This window comes from Stegostoma tigrinum, chromosome 20, assembly GCF_030684315.1.
Source record: "Stegostoma tigrinum isolate sSteTig4 chromosome 20, sSteTig4.hap1, whole genome shotgun sequence".
Classification (NCBI taxonomy): Eukaryota; Metazoa; Chordata; class Chondrichthyes; order Orectolobiformes; family Stegostomatidae; genus Stegostoma; species Stegostoma tigrinum.
In genome coordinates, this window is record NC_081373.1 from 34,323,576 (window position 1) to 34,348,481 (window position 24,906).

Here is a 24,906-nt window from a genome sequence, read left to right on the forward strand (position 1 = left end):
TTTTTCAAAACACAATTGTGTTTTATTGTTTTAAGGGACTGACACCATGAAGAATTTCAGCCATTACATTCGCTGACAATAAAGATTTTATTCTGTGATGATTTATTAGTAACGGAATATTGGTACGGAAGTAAAGAGAATTCTGAAGAAATAAAAGACAAATTAAAACTTCCACTTCTCATTTAGCTTTTACAGATCTGACTACACATTCATCACCATATCGTTCAGGTTTGTGGATCTGAGCAAAGCGGAATAAAGAACAAAAAGCCCATTGATTTGTTCCCTCAAATAATGAAACAGATGGTTGTTGGAAAGGGTAAAGGTCAAACCTTCCCTGTTGAATAAAATTCAAGGTTAGCAGCAAAATTTGTCTACATTTGTAAATATGCATGGGTTTCTTAATTGAAAAGCACCTTCTCTGTTTCGATAGACATAATCACACATTTTGATAAAATTCAGCAAATTTTGTAAGCAATTTAAAGTAGTCATTAAGGAAATTTAGTCACAGATATAATACAAAACATTTAACAAAATGGTCCCCCAAATTCTGTGACTATATTCTGCATTTTAACAATGTGATTTCATCAACATCATGGTATAGTATAAGTCACAAGATATCCAATAGATGGTGGCTCAAATTCCTATAACTGACCAATCACTGCAAAATATTGACACAGGTGCTACACTAAATTATAGCTGCAGTGTAGCCATATGGCCTTATCATCCAATGTGCCTTTTCTATCGGTGTTGGCACTTGGAATGGTAGTAAGCAGGAGACAGAGGTAACAGAGTGGCATTTTTGTCACAGTTTGTTAATGGTAATATGGTTACAGCACATGATTCATGGGCAGCTAAATGGGAACAAAGTCAAGCTGTTCTTTACATTTTCTGGATAAGTGTAGACTGACATCTGCTCCTTAATTATGCAAATAGATAAAATTCCACATTACCTAAATAAGGTTTCCCTACAACAGAATTTTACGGTGATGTTTCATGGCTAGTGGCGGATTCATGAAATTTCTTTTCTTTGTCAACCTTAAATTTTGCTGTATGTCACTAGTTTCCAAGAAGGACACAATGGTACTACCTGATTAATAAGACATGAAAAATTATTAAGACTAACCCTCTCAAGTGGGGAGTCTCTCTCAGTTTGCCACTGAACTCTGTGTCCTTTCTCTCCACATTTTCCCAATCATACGTGAACATAGCAAAATGTCCATTCCAGAGAGGTAGGATGAATGCTGCACTGAGATTTACTTTCCATAAATTATTTTGGCTCCATAAACAGCATATATCCCCTGCAATATATGGAGATGACTTGCACATTTCCATTTTTTTCCATATTGGGACTCCTGTTGCTATTAGGGAAATTAATAGGCATCTCCATTGGCACATTCATTATGAGAAGAAAAAACACAAAGATTTATTACATGTTGGTAAATATTGTTTGGGTGCTTACTTTAAAAGTAGCAGCCTTCCTATTTATGCATAACCTTAGAGGATCTGTAGCTTGAGACCAACACCAAGATGATTAGTAACAAGAAAATATGTCCGTGATTTGTTTTATAAACTATATATTTTTTCTCCATGGAATGTTTACTGCGATTCCCTTAAAACAAAGATTTTAATCATCACTAGGGTGCTTTTCTGACTTGGCACAGCAGGGATTTGCTTATTTCCCAAGTGAGTCACTGTAGTTGACTTATTATTATGCAACTGAATGCCAAAGTATATATTTTAGAGTTGTAGCATCACAGTTTATCTGCCTTGTTTTTGCTCATTTTATAGGGAGAGCCAACTAATTTTTAAATAATTAACTGTAATATTTTTTGAGGTTGTTGCAGTAGACTGTACTAGATTTGGTAGCCAAGCATGTTACAGCTAGAAAGGGCAGATTTAGGCAGCAGATTTAAAAGACAGAAATGGAAGAATTTAAAAAAGAAGGAACTGGTATGAAAACAGGAATCAAAGAAAGCTAGATGAACATTAACCATCAAAGGAGTAGTTACAGAATGGCCCAGAATGTTCTGCATATTTGGTGAGGCATCATTGGAGTTGACTTTTTGACTGCAAGAGTATTAGGATATTATGGTATGAGTTGCATCTTTGTTTACAATGTACCATTAATTTATGGGATTTTTTGCACCTCTCCACCAATATGTCATTGATTTTCATTGCCCCTTCTCCAATCCAATCAGTGGCAGTTTTGATTGCCCAACCCTAGAAAAGTGTAGAGCTTAATGAATATATTTATATTCATGTGTTTAAAATAATTGGTTAAGCTAAATGAAGTCTTTGCTTTTCCTTGATATCTTGCATGAGTAGCTAAAATTCAGCAATACAATCCTTTAGTATAATGCCTTAGGTATGTTATGTGCTCATTGAAAATCACTGAAGTGTCTTTATTGGCTGTTATTGAAAGAAAATGTAGGAGGAAAATTTTGCTTTAGCCTATTTTCTAGGATGAATTGTTTAATGGGATTGCAGCTTGCAAAATAAGCTCATAAAACATAGGAGCTGAATTAGGCCATTTGACCCAATAAGTCTGCTCCAACATTCGATTAAGGCTGACATCTTTCTCAACCCTATTCTCCTATCTTTCCTGTATAACCTTGATGCCTTTACTAATCAAGAATCTATCTATTCTGTCTTAAATACATTCAATGCATGGCCTCCACAGCCTTCTGCAGCAATAAGTTCTACAGATTCACTACTCTTTGTGTGAAGAAGTTCCTCCTCATCTCAGTCCTGAAGATCATCCTTTCACTCTGAGGCTTTGTCCTCAAATCCAAGTCACTCCTATGAGCAGAAACATCTTTTCCACTTCTACTCTTTCAGTTTTCTACAAGTTTCAATCAAATCCCCAGTCACTCTTCTAACATCCCACAGTCCTCAACCATCCTTTATATGAAAAGCCCATCATCCCAGGATCATTCTTGTGAACTTCCACTGGACACTCTCCAATACCAACACATCCTTCCATAGATATGGGGCATAAAACTGCTCACAGTAGTCCAAATATGGTCTGACCAGAGCCTTATGCAGCCACAATAGTATATCTCTGCTCTTGTATTCCAGTCCTCTTGAAATGAATGCTAACATTGCAGTTGCCTTCCTAACTGCTAAGTGAACCTGCATTTTAACCTTAAAAGTATCCTGAAGAACTCCCACGTCCAGTTATGTTTCAGATTTCTGAATCCTTCCCCATATAGAGAAAAGTCTACACCTCTTTTCTGCCTACAAGTGCTCAATCTCACATCTTCCTGCATTGTATTCCATCTGCAACTTCTTTGCCCACCCTCCTCCCTGTCCAGGTCCTTCTGCAGCATCCCTACTTCCTCAACATCATTTGTTCCTTAACCTATCTTTGTATTATCTGCAAAGCTAGCTATAATGACCTTAGCTGGTTCTTCCAGATCATTCATGTAATGGGGTTGCATGGTTCCTCACTGTTTAGTGCTGCTGCGTTACAGTGCCAAGGACCCGAGTTCAATTCCAGCCTTGAGCGACTGTGTATGTGGAATTAGCACATTCTCCCAATATCTGCATGGGATTCCTTCAGGTTCTCCAATTTTGCAACAAAGTCCAAAAGATGGATTGATAGATTAGGTGGATTGGCCATCTAAATTGCATATTGGACATGCTAATTTGTAGTCCACCTAATCTACATATCCCTAGACACAGACACACACACACACACACACACACACACACACACACACAACACACATACACACACACACACAACACACATACACACACACACACACACACACACACACACACACACACACACACACACACACTAGATAAGGTGGACTGAGTTGTTGTCGACTTGTTGGGCCAAATGGCCTATTTTCACACTGTAGGGATTCTATGATCTTAAAGTGAATAGCTGTGAGCTCAACAAGGAGTCCTGCAGAACATGACTAGTCACCGGTGGCCATTTTGAAATTTCCCCTTTCTCCCCACTCTTTGCCTTCTGCCAGTCAGCCAATCCTCTATCCATGCCAGTTTGTTACCCCTACACCATGGGCTCTGATCTTATTTTGCAGCCTCCTATGCAGCACCTTCTCAAAGGCCTTCTGGAAATCCAAATAGATTGCATCCATTAGCTCTCCGATGTCTTACTTGCTCATCACCTCCTCAAAGCATTCTAACAAATTTGTTTGGCATGACATCCCCGTGACAAAGCCATCCTGATTCTGTGTATTTTTTTTTACCATGCACGCCAAATATTCTGCAATCTCATCCTGAATAATGGACTTTAAAATCTTACCAATGTCTGTCTTCCTCCCATCCTAAACAGGTGTGTTAGATTTTCCAGTCCTCTGGGACTGTCCCTGACTCCAGTGATTCCACGAAGATCACCACCATTGCCTTTATAATCTTCTAAGCTTCTTTTTTTCAGAACTCTGAGGTGTAGTCCTTCTGGTTTGGGTGCTTTGTTTACATTCGGATATTTCAACTTCCCCAGCACCTTCTCCTTAGTGATGGCCACAAAGTCATAGAGTCATGGAGATATACAACATGGAAGCAGGCCTTTCTGTCCAACTCATCCATGCCGACCAGATGTCCTAAATAATTCTAGTCCCAGTTTTCTCCCATATCCTTCTATACCCTTCCTATGCATATACCCATCCAGATACCTTTTAAATGTTGTAATTGTACCAGCCTCTCCCACTTCCTCTGGCAGTTCATTCCATACACGTACCACCCTATTTGTGAAAAAGCTACCCCTTAGATCCCTTTTATATCTTTCCCCTCTCACCTTAAACCTATGCTCTCTAGTTTTGGATTCTCCCACCCTGGGGAAAAGACCTTGCCTGTTTACCTCATCCACGCCCCTCACGATTTTACAAACCTCTGTAAGGTTACCCCTTCGCCTCTGATGCTCCAGAGATAATAGCCTCAGCCTATTCAGCCTCTTCCTATAGCTCAAATCTGTCAACTCTGTCAACATCCTTGAAAATCTTTTATGAATCCTTTCACAACATTCATCCTACAGCAGGGAGACCAGAATTGCATGCCATATTTCATTAGTGGCCTGACCGATGTCCTGTGCAACTACAACATGACATCCCAACTCCTATACTTAATGCACTGACCAATAAAGACAAACATACATCTTCTTCATTATCCTATCTGCCCGTGTTTCCATTTTCAATGAAATACGAGCCTGCACTACAAGGTATCCTTGTTCAGCTTTTCCAAAATGCAGCACCCCACAATTATCTAAATGAAACTCCATCTGCCATTTCTCGGCCTATTGGCCCATCGGAACAAAATCCTATTGTGCTCTGAGGTAACCATCTTTGCTGTCCACTACACCTCCAATTTTGGTATCATTTGCAAACTTACTAATCGTACCTCCTGTGTTGACATCCAAATCCACTTCTGGCCCTTGACTGGCTTAAAGTTCTGGTGTGTTGCTGGTGTCTTCTGCCATGAAAACTGATGCAGTGTACCTAATCAGTTCCTTCCCTTCTTTTTCGTCATTGTATTTCTCCAGCCTCATTTTCCAGTGCTCCAATGTCTACTTTTGCCTCTCTCTTATCTTTTATATCAAAAAATACTTATAGTCCTTTACACTACTAAGCTGGCTTACTCTCATATTTCATCTCCATTCCCAACACCTTTACCCCGTATTGCTGTTTTACTTATCTTCTGCTGGTTTTTAAAGGGTTCCCAAACTCTGTCATCCCAATAATCTTCACCAGGAAAGAAAAGCCCAAGATTCAACCTCGAGACTTATGTGTAAAATTTCAATGTGATATGGGCACCGCTTGGATGGATGAAGCAGCTCAACACTTTCTTTTGAGCCAGCTTGGTCTGACTATGATGGTGCGAGCTGGCCTCAGGTAGGCTCTGAGTGTGGGGAGCTGAATGGGAGGTGAGGGTGGGACCAGCAGCAACACACTGTGGCACTGTTGAGCCAAGCCAAACACTCCTACTCCTTCTGGATTTAAACTAAAGTATGTGAAAAGAGAAAAAAAATCTGTGTGCGACCTTCTGTATTTCTTTTTAATGGCACTGTTTAGGCGCAGAAGGCAGCAACTAAACTCAATGAAGGGTGTTTAAGACAGCTCTGCTCAGTTTCTGATTTATTTCAAAAAGGAGTCCTTAAACACTCATTAGATTTCTCATTGGCATATGCAATGGGCATAACATCTGTTTAATAGCCCAGCTAATATGATGCGTTGTAATGGCAGCTGTTTTCTTTTTTCCTGAACTTTGAAGGCACACAATACTTTGATCAATTTACAATCAGTCAGCTTACACGGTTAAAGAGGATGTGGTCTCAAAATGTGCCAGGATTGTAAACCTAAGAACCATGCATATGTAACTTCGAATGGAGTTAGGCTACGTTTGCAGCAGAGCATGGACATGTCATCAGTGAGCTAATACAAGAGGGGGCAGCAGCCGTGAATGTTGCAAGCTTTGGAGTTGACCAGCAATGAAGATGAGTATTTCTCATTGGATAGGAAAGAACTATGGATGCTGCCAGGAGTGTTGACCTGAGTGCCACCAATGACACGGATTTGAACAGGTCAGAATTAAAATATCAAGAATCAAGTGCATTTAGCTAACTAGGGACAGCAGAACAACCTAATTATTGTAATTGCAGGCAGGAGAACTCTTCAATACAAAGGGGAACAGCAGATACTTTCAGGGCAGACACAGAGCAAATACTAAAGATGATTTTTAACACAGACACTGCTCACTAAACTGCTTGCAGTGCCGTTCTAATGATGGGCAAAGTAAATAGACCATATTTTTCGATTTAAATGAAAAAGATGTTCTATGGATGGAAAGCAGGAAAGCAAATGGGATTTCTCCTCAAGTGGTGTGTTCACCATATAGGCAAGCAACAGCAACTAGTACAGTCAAAACAGTATTTCTTATTCCATTAAAGCACAGTATGAACATTCTTAAAACATGACTTAATGAGTAAAACCTTGAGGGAGGATTTTCTTTTTATTTCTTGTCCTAAATATTACTTTTGTCCAGTGATTTTTGTATTTATTTTGATGTCAATTGAATTGATGTAAACATCCATCCTATGTGGAGATGAATTGTCCAATTTTTCGGCTGCACTTCCAGCAATATTTGGGAGATTTAGCAACAGGCTTAAAATTGCGAAGACATGGTGAGGAGAGAAAAAAAATGTCATTCCTGACCTCAGCAATGTTAGTTGTTAATTTTATTAAGTAACATGTTGGATGAAAGAAGTTGTGGTGAATCTCGATGAAGGCAGACTTAATCCTGCGAAAGCTCACAATGCTTGAGGTGGTCTGATAACTTAGCAGTGATCTTCTGAACAAATAGTTGGGTAACCTCATGAAGTGTTAGCATTCATGGATATTGGCAGAGACTTCATAAAAATTGGGCTGCAGGGTATCTACAAATGACCCCACCACCCAAGCCATTTTTCCATCCCCACCCTTGTCTGCCTTCCGGAGAGACCTCTCTCTCCGTGACTCCCCTGTCCGCTCCACACTGCCCTCCAACCCCACCACACCCAGCACCTTCCCTTGCAACTGCAGGAAGTGCTACACTTGCCCCCACACATCCTCCCTCACCCCCATCCCAGGCCCCAAGATGACCTTCCATATCAAGCAGAGGTTCACCTGCACATCTGCCAATGTGGTATATTGTATCCATTGCACCCGGTGTGGCTTCCTCTACATTGGGGAAACCATCTGAGGCTTGGGGACTGCTTTGCAGAACACCTCCGCTCGGTTCGCAACAAACAACTGCACCTCCCAGTCGCGAACCATTTCAACTCCCCCTCCCATTCCTCAGACGACATGTCCATCATGGGCCTCCTGCAGTGCCACAATGATGCCACCCAAAGGTTGCAGGAACAGCAACTCATATTCCGCTTGGGAACCCTGCAGCCCAATGGTATCAATGTGGACTTCACAAGCTTCAAAATCTCCCCTTCCCCTACTGCATCCCAAAACCAGCCCAGTTCTTCCCCTCCCCCCACTGCATCACAAAACCAGCCCAGCTCGTCCCCTCCCCCCACTGCATCACAAAACCAGCCCAGCCTGTCTCTGCCTCCCTAACCTGTTCTTCCTCTCACCCATCCCTTCCTCCCACCTCAGGCCGCACCTCCATTTCCTACCTACTGCCTCATCCGCCTCCTTGACCTGTCCATCTTCCCTGGACTGACCTATCCCCTCCCTACCTCTCCACCTATACTCTCCTCTCCACCTATCTTCTTTTCCCTCCATCTTCGGTCCGCCTCCCCCTCTCTACGTATTTATTCCAGTTCCCTCTCTCCATCCCCCTCTCTGATGAAGAATCTAGGTCCGAAATGTCAGCTTTTGTGCTCCTGAGATGCTGCTTGGCCTGCTGTGTTCATCCAGCTCCACACTTTGTTATCTTGGATTCGCCAGCATCTGCAGTTCCCATTATCACTAGTGGCTCATAGAAGGTGGATGCATCTAAATCGAGGGTGATAGTAACTTAATACACAAAAGTAACGGCCTCGTGGTTAGAAAGTGATTCCTTGTGAATAGTGGCAGTAATTGTTGCTTTGCAATGCTCAAAATCATGAGTAAATGCTTACATACAGGGTGGTATTGATCTCATCAATACTAATGTTGGGATTAAGGCATTTATGGGAGAGCAGTAGGGTCAATGGTGAATGGCACATGTGTTCCTTGGAGAGTGTCAGGCTAGAATCATGATAAATAAACCACAAGCACTTGCAGGAATTTATAATAAACTTACTGTTAGTACTGGTGCACTCCTGAAGGGTGTCAGAGCTTAAGGAGGTGAACAGTATCCAGGGTAGAAGGTAAAAATAACTTTACTCATTGTCAGTGGTGTTAATCTCAAGAAGAAAATGAACTGATGGATGGTGGTGGCTTTTGAAGAATGCCAGCAGCTTTGTAGATGGTAGTGCCAACCTGATGGACTGTGGTGGCATGCTCCTAGAGGGTGGAAGTTTTGTAATTAACCTAATTTACATATCATAGCTAATTAATGTAATTCATTAATACGGTATCCCTCATAATGTAACAATTATATTCTCTAGGTTTTGTAAAAATAGGACTTACATTTTCTGAGTTGTGAAGAAATTCTATTTTCTCATTAACCTAATTTACAGTTACAAATTAGACTTAATTAGCACAATGCATTAATATTTTATTCCTAATAGTGTAATAATTACACTAGACAAATTTTGAAAAGTAACAAGTTATAATTTTAAAGTTAGTTGTTAATAAAAATTTAGAAAGATTTAGACGAACACTGCTGAGTATTTCTGCCCCCACAGGAGAAATAATGAATTAGAGGTAGCAGCTTTAAAGATGAAAATAAGGCTTGTGTGAGTAGTGTCTTTTGGATGAGACATTAAATCATGCTTCCACCTGACTGGTCAGGTGGATGTAAGAGATCACCTGGCATGATTTGAAGAGGACCAATGGAGTTATTCCAGCTATCCTAGCCAATGGCTATTCTACAATCAGAAAAATAATTAATATTTGATCATTATCAGAGAGTTAAATAAATTCATACTGAAAAACAGTTATCAGAATGTGGATATTAACCTGAGATACTGACACAAACAAAGTAGAAATTGAAGAAAGAGACGGAGGCAAGTTAAAAAGACCAGAGGACCTTATAAGATGCTGGAAAGACAGTAGAAAAGAAGAATTTGTAAAACTGTACATGGAAAGCAAGATGTCAGAGCAAGAAACATAGCATACAAGACTGAATCAGGCCTTTATTCCATGGTCGCAGTGATTTCTCTGTTTTTTGAACTATTGGTTGGGATGAAGCACAATGGACAGAAGGGGATGGTGCAGTCACCTTGAGGGACAACACATTCATTTCCCCACCAATAAGAAAGCTCATTGTTTAAAATTTAGCACTTAAGTGCTGCCCAGTGAGCTTCTCAATTAACCAGGAGCCTTGCAGCTGAAGTGCCATCCTGCCTGAAATTGCTAGCCAATCAAGGTCTGTAGCCTCAGTAGCACAACCATGATGACCTATTCCAGCAAGCATGTAAGTGTTATTACAGTGAGGATCATAAGATGGAGGTTGTGATAAACATCATCATGGGCTTATTTATAGTAATCATCCACCTGGCCCCCATTGCTGCACCACATTGTCTCCAGATTGGGCCAAATGGAAGCTGATTCCCCAAAACTGGTAGAAAGGTCACCCCATTACCCTGGCAGGAGAGCAGCCGCTCTTCTCACTTCTTGCTAATACAAGTAATTGGTAGTGTATTGAGGCCTGTAAGTGAACATTAATTGTCTGTTTTAAGGGCCTTAAATGGTAGTGGGTCAAAAAGGTCACCCATGGATTTTCCTGCCCTGAACCTAATTGCTGAGATGAAAGGGTGTGGTGAGTACACTCCAGGACTAACCTGGCTACCTATTTACTCCTCTTGCCAACATTCTCACCACCTCCATAGAGGGAAAAATATACCCATTGCTTAAAATGTTGTGTTAAAGTGCATTGCAGATAACTACCTTGTATATTTTTGTTTTTTACAATTCAATAATCTGGTTTAAACCTTGGGAATGATACCAAATCTGAAATTGCAAATAAAATTGGCCTTCTCAAATGAATGTGATGTCTCTTTCATTTATTTCTGTGCTTAATTGAGTATTTAAGAGTAAAGACTTAACATTTTGGAATTTAAAAAGAAATCAGAAAATGCACGATATACAACAAATCAGTCAGCACCTGGACTTAAAGTCAGAACTACATCTCAAGTTTCTAATCCATGCTGTACGTTCTCTTCTCCTTCTGCTTAGTACCTCAGGGTTAAGGATGAATTTCTTCTACTCCAGAATTGGGGTCATGAGGTGACAAAACGATCCAATGTGGAGTGGCCCATCTTGGAGCAGGTGGTGTTTGTAGAAGTAGCTGGGTGGCATGCTAACTTGCACAGTCTCCTTTTGTGGGCTTTTGTAATGCTTGAAATATTTTGGTTTGAATGGCATCCCTACAACATGAAAACAGGTTATTCAGCCCAACAACCTTCATACCAACCCACTGAAGCATATCCCACCCAGGTCATCCTCCTACCCACTACCTTCCACCTAACCTACACATCCCTGAACATTGTGGGTAATTTAACTTGGCCAATCCACATAACTTGCACATCTTTGAACTGTGGGAGAAAATCAGTGCACTATGCAGACATGGGGAGATTGTGCAAACTCCACACAGTCAGTCACCTGAGGCTGGAATCAAAACCAGGTCCCTGGTACTGTGAGGCAGCAGTGCTAGCCACTGTGCTAACACTTTGTGGATGCTTCTCCTGAAGTCTGAGTGGTTTTAGGCAATAGATCACCTTGAGTTGGTGGAAAAATGCATTTTCCAGGGAGGCTCTGAAGGTGTCCTTGAAGCAGTTTCTCAGTCCTCCAAGTAACCATTTACCATTACAGAGCTCAGAACAGAGAGCTTGCTTTGGGAGTCTTGTCATGTGGATGATGTGGACTACCCAAAGAAGCTGATTTACTTTCACTAATACCTCAAGGGCTGTTGACCCGTGGGCGGCCACAGATATCGGAATATCTATCTTGCCATTGGATTTGCAAGATTTTGAGGAGCTTTCACTGGTTATATTTCTCAAGAAGTTTGAAATGTCTGTTTTACAGAGTCCATGTCTCCAATGCCTACATGGGTGAAGGTAACCCTGCTGCTTTGTACACCATGAACACAATGTTAGGTTTGAGGTCTCTGGCATCAAACGCTGTGCTCCTCAGATGCCAAAGACTGTGCTAGTACATTGGAGATGATCTTGAAGTTGATTATTACTGCCTGCCATTGCTGATTCATTGCTCCCAAGGTATGCAAATTGATCCAAATCATCCAGTTATTCACTGTGGAAACTGATAATCATGGGTGTGTAGTGTGGTGGGTACATACTGATTTGGGAAACTTTTGCTGTCCGGATGTTTAATCTTACGTCAATTCTCTCATATCCCTCCGTGAATGCATCGATAATAATTTAGAGTTTGGCCCGGAGCACGTGGACACTAAAGCATCACATCTGTACTGTAGCTTTTGACAGATATTGAAATGGTTTTCGTTCAGGACTGGAAGTGAACAGCTATCCACTTGCTGTATAGATGAGTCCTACACATCTGAAGCTCCAGTGATATAGAATGAAATGTCTTGGTGATGGAGTTGTAGAAGAGCATTAGTCTGATGATGCAACCTTGCTGAGCTGAGTTTCCACATGCATTAGATCTGAGGAACACAGCATGCACGCAGTCATGCAGCAGGTGGAAGATGGTACTGAATTTCTCTAGGCAAACAAAATTGAGGAGGACACTCCATATTCCTTCCCAGCAACAAATTCAGAGACCTTTTTGAGGTCAAGGGAAGCCATATACAGAGGTCGTTGATGCATCTTTCTTGAATTTTCTTTGCTGCAAAGATCTTGGTATATTTTATTTCCTTGTTAGTACACAGAAACTGTGGCTCAGAGAATGGTATCAAAAGCAAAGTTGATGGAGGTAATGGATCATGTGGGAGTAATGTAAAAATACCATCTTCCAGTCACATAGATAATGGGAACTGCAGATGCTGGAGAATCCAAGATAACAAAGTGTGGGACTGGATGAACACAACAGGCCAAGCAGCATCTTAGGAGCACAAAAGCTGATGTTTCGGGCCTAGACCCTTCTTCAGAAGAATGAAGGGTGTAGGCCCGAAACGTCAGCTTTTGTGCTCTAAGATGCTGCTTGGCCTGTTGTGTTCATCCAGCCCCACACTTTGTTATCTTCCAGTCACATATCAGTTTCTGAAGAAGGGTCTAGACCCAATACATCAGTTTTCCCGCTCCTTTGATGCTGCTTGGCCTACTGTGTTTATCCAGCTCTATACCTTGTTTTCTCAGATTCTCCAGCATCTGCAGTTTCTACTATTTCTGAAACATATCTGTTCATTGCATTTTTTTTTTGCTTTGGGTATTGGCTAATATAACAGAGGATCGTATCATCATTCTAAATTAGTAAGCCAGTGCCGACTAAAATTAAACTCTCATACCAAGTTGTGACAAAATTCATTGAAAATAAAAGCTTATCTTTAAGGATTTTAACAGTTATCTGTAAACATAGTGTTGCAAATTTCAAATCATTTTATTTTAATATATGAAGAACATACATATTTTATTAGTATATAAAAAAAAGTGGAAAAAACACTTAAGTTCTCCCTCTACAGATTTTACAGCTAACTGCACCATTGCTTTCTGCATACTGATCTCATTTAAAATCCATTAGTCATTTGGTAATACAGTATTTGAGTATTGCTGAAAAAAAGATTCAATTTGTCAAAGCATTTCATCTTGCACTCTTCAGGACATTCACAAGAATACCAATATAAAGGGGAACAATATTTTATACTTTGAGAGGAGAGTGCTGATTGGTTGGCATGTGGCCTTTTATGGTAGAGATGTTGACATAGAGAATGTACTAATAGATGACTGACAATTGACTGGTAAGTTTTTTGTTTAATTTTAAACCAGGCCAGGTGACTTTGGTTGGTCAAGGCATTGTTTGGAGGAATGAACCTAGAAATGGTTATCTTCTATCTTGTTAAGTTAAAACAAGTTCAATGTAAGTTCAAGATAATAAAATGTGAGGCTGGATGAACACAGCAGGCCCAGCAGCATCTCAGGAGTAAGTTCATATTCTTTATGGTTGTGGGGCCTGTATATTAATATATGGAGCTTTCAGTATATGCAAGTGCACCACACTGTGAGCCTGACTAGCAAGTTTAAATTGATTGTCAGTGTAATTTTCAACGTATGCAGCGCTATTTAGCTCATGTTGGGCAATCATGGAATTAGGTCTTATGTTGGACACTGTAAGGACAAGTGTGAGACAGTTCAAGGCAAGCATATGTGAAACAGCATGTTGATGAGGCCATTTCATTGTAAAATAACTGCAGAGGATAAGATTTCATGGCTCACCTTACCTCATCCATTCACCAACATTATGACATCTGATTATTCAGAATATAAGATTTTATACAAACCATTATCTTTAGGAGAAAGTTAGGACAACACACAATTAAATGTTATTGGACTAGTTCTCCAAAATGTTTTCAATCAGAATTAGAAAACTTATATTTATAGTTTGTGCAATTGTAGGCCAATCTATTCAGCTTTCTCAAAAGCCTCAAATATAGGATGGATAAAAAACTTTTGAAAACTAAGGGTCGAAGTGAAAAATATGGGCAGCCTGGTTATAGGCACACAAATCATTAAAATGACTCTAATAAGACTTGGAAGAAAAAGCACTTGAATCATTTATGGAGTGATAGAATTAAAATGCAAACAAGTTATGTTAAACACATATAAAACCTTGGCTAGGCCACACTTGGGAGCACTCTATGCTGTAAATAGCAAATTAGGGAAATGGACAAAGTGTAAAAAAAAGTTTACCAAAATGATACCAGAACTGAAACGTTATATCTATAGGCAAGAGATTATGATAATAAAAGAGAAGGCTGAAGGGTAATATGATAGAGGTCTTTAAGTCCTAAAAGGTTTTGATATGTTAGGCAAGGAGAGGATGTCTCCCCCTCCAGTTAATCACAGAACTATGGATTTATAAATATGAGATAATCAGTAATAAATCAGGACATGCAGGTATTTGACACAAGCATTGTCTTAGCACAGAGCCCTGGGTCTTTCTGAAATTCAATCAATTTTCTTAGCTTTCAGATCCCAGACTAACATAATCAAACACACATCAACCAATACATTAAGCACTAAATCTTACCCTTTCCTACTACAGATGTTGTTTGAATTAAAACATTTTGAACAACAAACATATTCAGTCATCACATTTTTATTTCCCCAGAAGCATTTTTTTCTGGGGTACTTGCTTCTGTATCAAATTGGAAAAAAAACATATTCAGTGAACTACCCAATTACATGTGAGCCTTCAGTTCTGAGACAAAGTACACTTTTTTTGTAAATTGCTGCTTTATTTGCCAGTCCACCCATGCAATAAATAATTAGACATTATACTCTGAAATTCATCACTCCCATTACATGGGGAAGAGTTTCTTGACAATAGAAACATCTCCTGACAATAGAAGTTGTTGTTCTGGAGCTGGTCAAGTTAAATCTTTCTCTTGTTGCCAGTTTTGTTATATATCAGTCAATTTGTTATATCTGAAATATCTGTTTCATGTCAGAGCAATGCAGAAAAGGTTCTAGTTTTAAATAATCAGCTGGTTTATTCACAGTAGATTGAAATATCTCAGAATTACTGGCTTTCACCAACAACCTCAGTTTAGAGCTCCAGGTCTTTCTGGAACATTGTTTCCTTAGCTTCCCCATCATTGCCGAAGCAATTCAGAGCATTGAATGAGGATCAGTTGCCAAACTAATCTGTTCAAGCACATAGATCAATCAAACCATTCAATCTTGCAGGTGCAATGAAGGCAAAACTAGAAAAAAAACATTTCAATGATAAAGGAAGACAAGGAAACAGTGAGGGGGTTAGGTGAAGCAGGTTGAGATGTGGATTGTGTGGAGCATAAACTCTAGCATGGATTGTTGAGCTGGATGACCGTGTTGTGTGCTGCTAAATAATTTGTTACTAACTTACTATATAAGCTAAGTCAAACAAGCTTTTCTCGTTTTAATTTCAAACAGCTCTCTAGTCACAATTAATATTATTATTTTCTTGAATATCAATTTCAGGGGATTGGTCTGTAGTTCCAAAGTTAGATATTTTTCCCCATTTCTGCCAAAGTTTTGTATTATGCCAAGAGGCAATCCAAGCCCTCAACGAACAAGGCAGTGAATGAAAGGAATGGCAAATAAAGAAGAATCAACAGAAAGACCTAAGCCAGGGACCTATATGTAAATACTGCTATTAAACCCTAAGATGACCACTAAATTTATGTTATGATCGAGTTATGGATGTGTAACATTTTTCTTATACAAAATAGATACTACTGAGATCCCGGTGACTAAGTAAAAGAACAGAGGCTCCAGATTCAATGGTGTTGATCAAACAAAATAACATGTTCTGCAAAGCTAGAACAGTTAAACAATCTCCCCTCCATCGTAAGGTGAGAAGTGAGGATCAGTTGATTGTAATGTTCAGCGCCATTTATAATGCCTCAGATACTTGTGAAGTCCATGTCCAGGTGCAGCAAAACCTGGATAATATCTAGGTTTAGGCTGATTAGTGGCATGTGCCATTCATACAATACAAGCGTCAGGCAACGACCATCTCCAATGAGGGAGAATCGAACCATCACTCCTTGGCATTCAGTGGTACCACTATTACTCAATCCTGCACTATTAACACAACTGGGAATAGCATTTACCAGAAACTGAACTGAACTAACCATGCAAATACTGCAGCTTCAAGAGCAGGAGAGTGGTTATGAGTACTGCAGAGGGTAACTCTCTTCCTGATGCCCCAAATCCTGTTCGCAAGACACTAGTCAAGTGAGATGGAATGCTCCCCACTTCTGGCTGAGTGATGCTGTAGCAGCATTCAAGAAGCTTCATCTAGGATGAAATAGCCTGGTTGATTTGCAGAATATGCAGAAACATTCTCTCCTTCCACCACTGACATTCTGTAGCAGATATATATAAGATGAACTGCAGGAATTTACGAAGGCTCCTTCAACAGCAATTTCCAAATTCATGACAACTATCATCTAGAAGGAAAAGGACAGTGAAACATGGGAACACCGCCACCCACAAGTGCCCCTTCAAGCCACTCATCATCTTGATTTGGAAATATATCGCCGTTCTTCCAGTGCATTTAATTCATACTCCCAGGACTCCCCCTTTAGGAGCAATGTGCTCCTACAGCACACAGACAGCAACAGTTGAAGAAGGCAACTTGCCATCAGTTTCTCAAGAGCAATTAAGTGTTTTGCAGGAATGAAGAAAAAGCCTATTAAAATTGGTTCTGGAGAGATGTTAGACAATGATTCTGACTCTTCTATCATGTGCTTTGATGGCACAATCTGAGTTTGAATTCAAGTCAGATTAGCCAAGGGGAATCTACTATATATGTTCATGTCCATCTGTTCTTACAACTCTTTCTCCTCTTGAATATAGAGTAATATAGTTTTGATGTCATGGCGTCTAATTTTGCTCATTTTTTTCTCAGTACCATGACATCATTACAAGGTTGTTCCAGGGCTTTGAAGCTCATACACAGTACAAGAGAAATCATTCAATACTCTAAAATGGTTGGCAGTATCAGCAAGTCTTGATATTTATTAGAAGAATTGTGACTGGTAGTTCATTACTTTAGTATGTTAGAGAGACAATAGTGCTACACACAACATGACTTTCACAGATTGTATGGGGTTCTATGATGGAATGATGCTCATCCAGGAGGACAAACTGAATTAAGAATCAAAAAGAATCTGAAGAAAGGAAACCTGTCTTTCTAGCTGGTAGACACCTAAACAAGATTTCCTGTCTTTGCTGAAGCAAAAAACATCAAAGGCTTGGATGGTTAACCCTCTATGTAAGAAACTTGCAGTGTTATGTTTGAAACTAGAGCATTGACTTTCAAAAAGATCATGGCAAACAGGAGTATTGCTGAGATCAATTAATTGACACAACAAGATGAAACTCTTCAATTGCCACATGAACTTATCATGAGAGGATGGTCTGAAATCATCAAGGATACACAAGTTACTGGGAGAGAATATTGGGCATGCAAAGATTAAGTGTTCACACAGGATGGTATTTGTGCAATGGGATTAAAGTTTATTATCCCTAAATAGGTACTGAATCATATCCATTCACACCATCAAGAAATCAAGTCCAGTCTGATGAAGACAAGAGAAGTATTCTACTGGTCAAAAATCAATAATGAGATTAATGATGATGTAGATAGCGCAGGGCTTGTAATGCATATCAAGCTAAAGATATTCTAAGCTAAAGACTCATGACATTCCAAAGACCATGGATGAAGCTTGCAATAATCTCTTTATTCTCACTGGGACTGATCATCTCTCGGAGCCAACTGCTATTTAAATTATTGGGATCAATTGATATTAATGACTACCTGTGAGATCATAAAACTCCTGAAAGCACACTTCAATCATCATGACATTCAGACATTGTGACGAGAGAAAACGGTCCTCAATTTGTGTTTGAAGGACATAGACAATTTATAAATAATTGTCTATTTCAGCATTAGACGTAATCTCTACACTCCTCCTGGTCAAAAGAAAAGGCTGAGCCAGTGTTAAATGTGCAGTTGCATTTGTTGAATTCTATAGCACAAAGGAGGGGAGCAGAATATTGCAGTTTGCATACAGGGTCAGGGCCAGTAGTGGTGAGTAAGGATGCACGAGTATGGGACATTCAGCTGAGGGCATGAACGAGTGAAAGATAGCTTCAAAGGAGGACAGTAAGTAGGCTCAGGCAGGGAGGTTTGTGGTATAAGCGGCCTGGCCATTTTGCTGATGATAAACAAATGTGGGGCCTAAACATCACAGCCAGCATTCTTCAACATTGGATCCTGTGGACCCAACAAGGGTGAAAGATCAGGTGTTGTAACTCGGAGATCACTTAAACATGGTGCCCTGTGAATCCAGGAAATCAGGAGGACAAGTTGGGTGACTAATGTAACCATTTCATGTGCCAGGACCCAAACTCTTGACTTAACTAGTTTTCTTCTGTATAATACATCTGATCAATACTGTTTACAGTTCCACTTAATTTGTTTTCTTCAAGTCATCTCACATTGTCAACTAAGCAGCCACCACATATTCAACACCATCTGATTGGCCTCCTGCACCAAGCTTCACAGTCTCCCTCCACAAATGGAGTCCTCCCTTCCTCTCCAAACAAATCATTGTAAAGACTCATACCCCTCTCTTTTCACTTCTTGCAGGAGACAGAATACAATATTGGGGAGATGTGGATTTGGGATTTGTAGAGAAAGCAGTTGGTGTTGGATGTATGTCCATGACCACGTAGCTCTGTGAAGGAGACCTTATATGAGGATGCTGCAAATATCAACAGGAATCTGCAATAAAAATACAAGCCTCTGCTTGTAGATTTTGTTGGAGGTCTTGCATTCTTATAGCTGGACCTCTGAGTCCCGTTCCTCTTGTTTGTGGAAGGGCATGTGGCCAAGAAGAAAGCAGAAATAATTGGTGTTGCTGCTCCTCTGATCCCCCCCCCCCCCCTTATGCATGTATACAAGAGCTGCAAAAGCTTCCCCCTAGCCATATTGGAAGTTGGCAACAGGTAAGTGCAACTACTGTGATTAAAATGCGAGAGATGTGAAATGCCTTGAAAGAAATTGACAATCAATCAATCACTTGTCAACCAATGAGACCATGCTTTAAGGTACAGTGATTTGAGTAGCAACCTCTGGAAATGCTAATGGAATCAAATGCTATCCTTTATTATGGGAGGAACTGAACATAAAAAATAATGATGTTATGCTTCAGTTATACAGGGCATTTGTAACATCGCATCTCAAATACAGTGTTTGGTTTTGGTCTCCTTATTTAAGGAAGGATGTATATCTTAGAGGTTTGCTACAGTAATAACTGGAATGATTGGGTTATTTCATGATGAACAGGCTGGGCTTATTTTCCCTAGATTTTAAAAGAATGAGATTGGCCTAACTAACGTGCACAAGACTGGTCTTCACAAGGTGGACGTGGAAAGGTTATTTACTGTTGTGTGAGAGTCAAGAACTAGGGGGCAATGTTTTGAAATTAGTGATTTGCCTTTTTAGAACAGAGATGGGGAAGGTTATTTTTTCTCAGAAGGTTGTTTGACTTGGAACTCTGTCTCAGTAAAAGGTGGAAGCAGGACCATTGAATATTTTTAAGGTGGAGGATTATTAAGTGGGAGAATCTCACATTATCAGGGATAGATGGGAATATAGAATTTGATGCACAAAACAGATAATCCATGATCTTATTAAATGGTGGAGCAAGCTTGAAGGGCCAGATAGAATACTCTGCTCTGAATTTGTATGTTCATACATTGTTGGGACTGGTACAATTCCATCTCAGAAACCTCTCATTGAAAAATACAAAAAAGACTGGCATTTTTAATGACCACAAGATGTTCCAAAGTGATTTTCAGTCAATGAAGAACTTTTGAAAGGTAGTCAATTTCAACACAGAAAACTCCCACAAACAGCAATATACTAATGAAAAAATAATCTGTGTTTGTTTGTAATATTGGTCATTAGATAAATATTGATCAGGAAACCTATCCTCTCCTGTTCTTCTTTGAAATAGAGCCATGTGATCTTTATGTATATCTGAGAGGGCAGTCCAGGTCTTGGTTAAACTCCTTTTTGGAAGGTTGACTGCGACAACAGTGCGACACTCGTTTCATGTCATTGTTGGATCATTCCGAGATATGGATCTTTATTATGCCCTGTGCAGAAGCTACTGATGGGTTGTGATGCAGAGTGACATGAACTGTGTGGGTTTAGTTCCTACACTGGCTGAAGTTACCATGAACGCTTCTCATTCTCAACTTCTCCCCATGGTGACTTTATCCTGGGCATCTGCTAGCTCAGTTAGCTCGATGGCTGGTATGCAATGTAGAATAATCCTAACAAACGGGCTCAAATATGATCTGAGGTTACCGTGCAAGATTCTCCTTCCCAACCATTCCCTTTGCCTGAGGTATGATGACACTAGGGTTAAACCAATTGTGTCTCTTTAATGAAAGAGCAGCAGCCCAATGGCCTGGTAGGACTGCAACGATTTTACCTTTTCAGAAGCTCTGTGACAGCATTGCTGAGTGTACTGATAAACTTAATGATCCTTACCTTAAAAAAAACCTTATTTAAATTTTAGAAATACTTTAATTTAGTACTCAGCCTACATTATCAGATCCTTTACTTGTTATATATGGGAGCATCGAATATTTTACTTGTGTGTCATGAATTTGGAACAATTCACCACATTCTATGCATTCATTATAATAATTATAGGCACACAATAGGTCTGCAAATGCTAAGAAATTTATATAACAATAATTTGAGAAGTTGTGGGAAATGGCAAGCAACCATTAAAATAAAAATGACCAACAGTGAAATAGGATAAGTACAGTCAAAATTGAAGGTATGTCGTTACCTTGCAAGTGCCAATGTATTCTATTTATAACATACACTATTTATAACACTTCAAGAATGTTTTCAACTGAAAAGGAAATATATATATTTAATGAGTAGTTTTTTCAGGTTTTGTAGCCTAAGAAAATCAGGAGAAACTGTCTGTTGATGCCACTTTGTCATGCAAGTGGAAATATGATTTTTACTGTCAGTGGTATTTCCTCGCACAAGTGTTAGAAATAAAGGATATGTCATGACCAGCAGGAGGTAATGATAAATATCCCCACAAATAAGGCTGACCAGATAACTTATGAGCAACAAAATCATGAGTGAATTATGGCCAGCCACACAAGTGGAGATATTTATCACATCTCACTGCTGACAGGACATATTCTATTCATACCGTACCTTCAAAATATAATTTTACACATTTTATATTATGATGAAAACATATTTTTATGGTTCCCAAACCCCACATGCGGAATACGTTCCAATAATGTGCATTATGTTGTGGGAGGAAAACACTAAATGCTATTGATGGGAACACAAAAAAGTTTTCTTTTGAAGGGATGGTGTAAAATGGACACAGTAATGTTTAATGCCCGAGGAAATAAATAATTGCCAGGAAAATTCCATACCTAAGTTGTCATATACATACACACAATCTGACATTTGATTAAGTAAGGATGCAGGAACAATAGATTTCCTTATTCACTTGCATTGTGTGCATTATACAAATACATTGGTTCCAATAGAAAAGGGAGGGACATTCTAAATTTTAGCGAGATTTTGATTGGTGCAAGCTTATTTCTAAAGCAATTAGTTATGTGCATACCCACTTATTGGTTGGATCATTTGAAAGTTAATTGAGTGATAGCTGGTCTGCGATGACCTAAGTAGATCTGGATATTTTGAGACAGGCATGTCAAAACATGGCTACTTTATTTTGGATAATGAAATGTGAGGCTGGATGAACACAGCAGGCCCAGCAGCATCTCAGGAGCACAAAAGCTAACGTTTCGGGCCTAGACCCTTCATCAGAGGGTTGGGATTTTGAATTTATATTTAGCCCTCGGATGAACATAGAATTATAGGCTTCTTCAGTCACTTCTAGAAGCATCTAATGCAGATATATTTGTGGCAGATCAGTGATGAAAAAGACAATCAGAATCTTCCCATTCAGATTCATGGCTGTTAGACATTTCTGAATGTATGGAAATAAGAATGAAAACTGCCAAAATCGACAAATACTAGTGACTTACAAAGAGACAGCATTTGCCTCTTCCAGAAAAGGGAATCACCTTGCATTAATTTTGAAATAGAGGACAAAGCTCAGACTGCAAGACCTAGAGATGTACCTGAGGGCAAGGAGCATGTAGTGAGGTGAAGAAAATACTGACCGTGACAGTGGTACTGTTTAAGAGTCACTGAATTGATCAACTATTATGCTGATAAGACTATGTGGAGCATAAACACATCCATGGATCATTTGGGGTAAATGGCCTGCTTCTGCGCTGTAACTCCATGCAATTCTATGTAGCTCACTGTGGAGAAATTAGCCTAGCCATCTTTTGGTTTGCATTTCAAAGGGCAAGTTAAAGTTAAAAGCATTTTTTCCTCAATGTAGATTGCACCTTTTTTGTATATGTTGTGATCGGAACAAAGGCTAGGTGGATTTCATTGACAATGAGATCCTTGATTGCGGCTATAACCTGAACCAATCGGGCAGTCCTGATTGACAGATATAAACAGGAGATTCAGAGCGTCTCCTCATTATAGGCTCTGAGCTGGATGGTCAGAGCCCATGTACTGTGCACATGTAAACAAAAGGTGGCTCGGTGGCAAGATATGTGAATCATTGGAATCATTTCAGTATTGTATATGGATTGCATCACAGGAAAACTAATGTATCTTGCCATGCCTAAGTCCTTGGTTCAATTACTTTAATCAGTGCTTCTCTGGTGCTAAAGTGCAGCAAAATTAAGATATCATTCATGACATCACTATATCAAACCTCGACCAAGTATTATCTTATTGTCTGAAAATGAAGTTTCTGAATGCCTTTCAGTGAAACAGAAACTTATTTTAACAGACAATGTTCTTGAGAATGAATGAAAAATTAATGGGGACAGGAAATACATGCAATTTTTTTAAAAAGAGAGAATATGAAACTAGGATTTCTTATAAATATATGTTATAAAGTGTATAAATAATAGAATATAGAGGAAATACATATGAATAGAAGAAATATTTGAAAATACGGAAAGCAGAATTGTTTTACAGATCTTGCTTAGCACTTTTAAAAAATATACAATTCCCTGAAAATACTGCTATTATTATAACTTTAAATGTTATGCAGGTTGTATGATACAAACTTGAAATATCAAGCAAGCTAGACATGGCTTTGTAAGTCACTAGTATTATTGGATTTTGGCAGTTTTCATTCTGATTTTCATACATTCAGAAATGTCTAACAGCCATGAATCTGAATGGGAAGGTTCTGACTATTTTATTTTTAATCACTGAGCTGCTGCCAATATATCTGCATTTTCTGAGGGGTAAATATATTTAAAACTCCAACCCAGAATTTTCTGGAATAGTCCAGAGCCTTTCGTTTATCTCTTTTTTTTTTGTGGAACATTGCTTTATGCATTTTTCACTTGTCTTTCTTATTAAAAACTACATTTAATAATTTAAACACACCATATTTTGTAAATAGCAGTAGTTGCTAGTAACTTGTGTGTTATGCTTAAATGATTATGGGTTTCTAATTGTATTTTGTACAAAATACATCTAATGCTACTGGTAAAATAAAGAACTCGGTTACTTGCTAAGATGCCCTTCCACTCAAACCATACTTTGTTTCTTAACTCAACAATCCTTTTTTAACCTTTGACTTCAATTTTCTTTTAGGTATTCCTTTGCTCTCAGTTTTCATTGAACTTTCCCTTCCATTTTTCATGTCTTTCTCTCTGCTCTGTTACAGAGTCAGCTTCAATTTTCAGACAGCTCCATAAAACTCCTTAGTGCATTTCACCATTGCCATTATCCCACTCTTTAATGGCATGAAAACCCTCACAACATACTCAGTTGTGTTCCTCTGTTACAGAGATGCTAACTCCTCCACTTGTAACAATTTTTATTTTAGTTTTAAAATCACATTGAGTTTCAACCCTTCAGAGCCAGCAAGTGTCTGAGTTCTCAAGTTTTTTCTTATGAGCGATAACACCACTCAATACAAGAACAAAACATCAGCTCAAGAGCTGCCATTTTCTAGTTGGGAAGGGTTAAATTGTCAGGAGACATCATTGCTTTCTTTGATGTGAACTGGCTTTATAGTCATCCTTGGCATTTATTCTCTCACAGCAGTGCTCTTGCAAGCTATCCATTCTTACACCATAATACACTTTTTTTTCCTCCATGTTCTTTCCTATTTTCTTCCCTGTCATTTTAATCTTGTACTCCCACTCAGCTAACGTTCAGTCTACATTTTTTGTTCATGTAATAAAGACTTGCAATGTATTTTTATGAGTTAAGAACTTGGATTTGAAAGTGGAGGGAAAGAGATTTCAACTAACAGTTATGTGAATGTTTTAAACAAAAGTCAGAATTCAGTTTGAGGGAATTCAAACATCCTTTCCAAGAAAGCATCTAGCTGAAGCTATATTACTTGAAAAATTACTTGGGGATTTAACCGACAAAATGCTAACCAAGTTAAGCCTTATGAAAGACAGACCGGGGGCCACCAATGAAAGAACAGCTTATACCAGCAGCAGGGCTGTTTCATTTGTGGCAGGCCAAAATTTCAGAGTTGGAAAGAAGTCTAAAG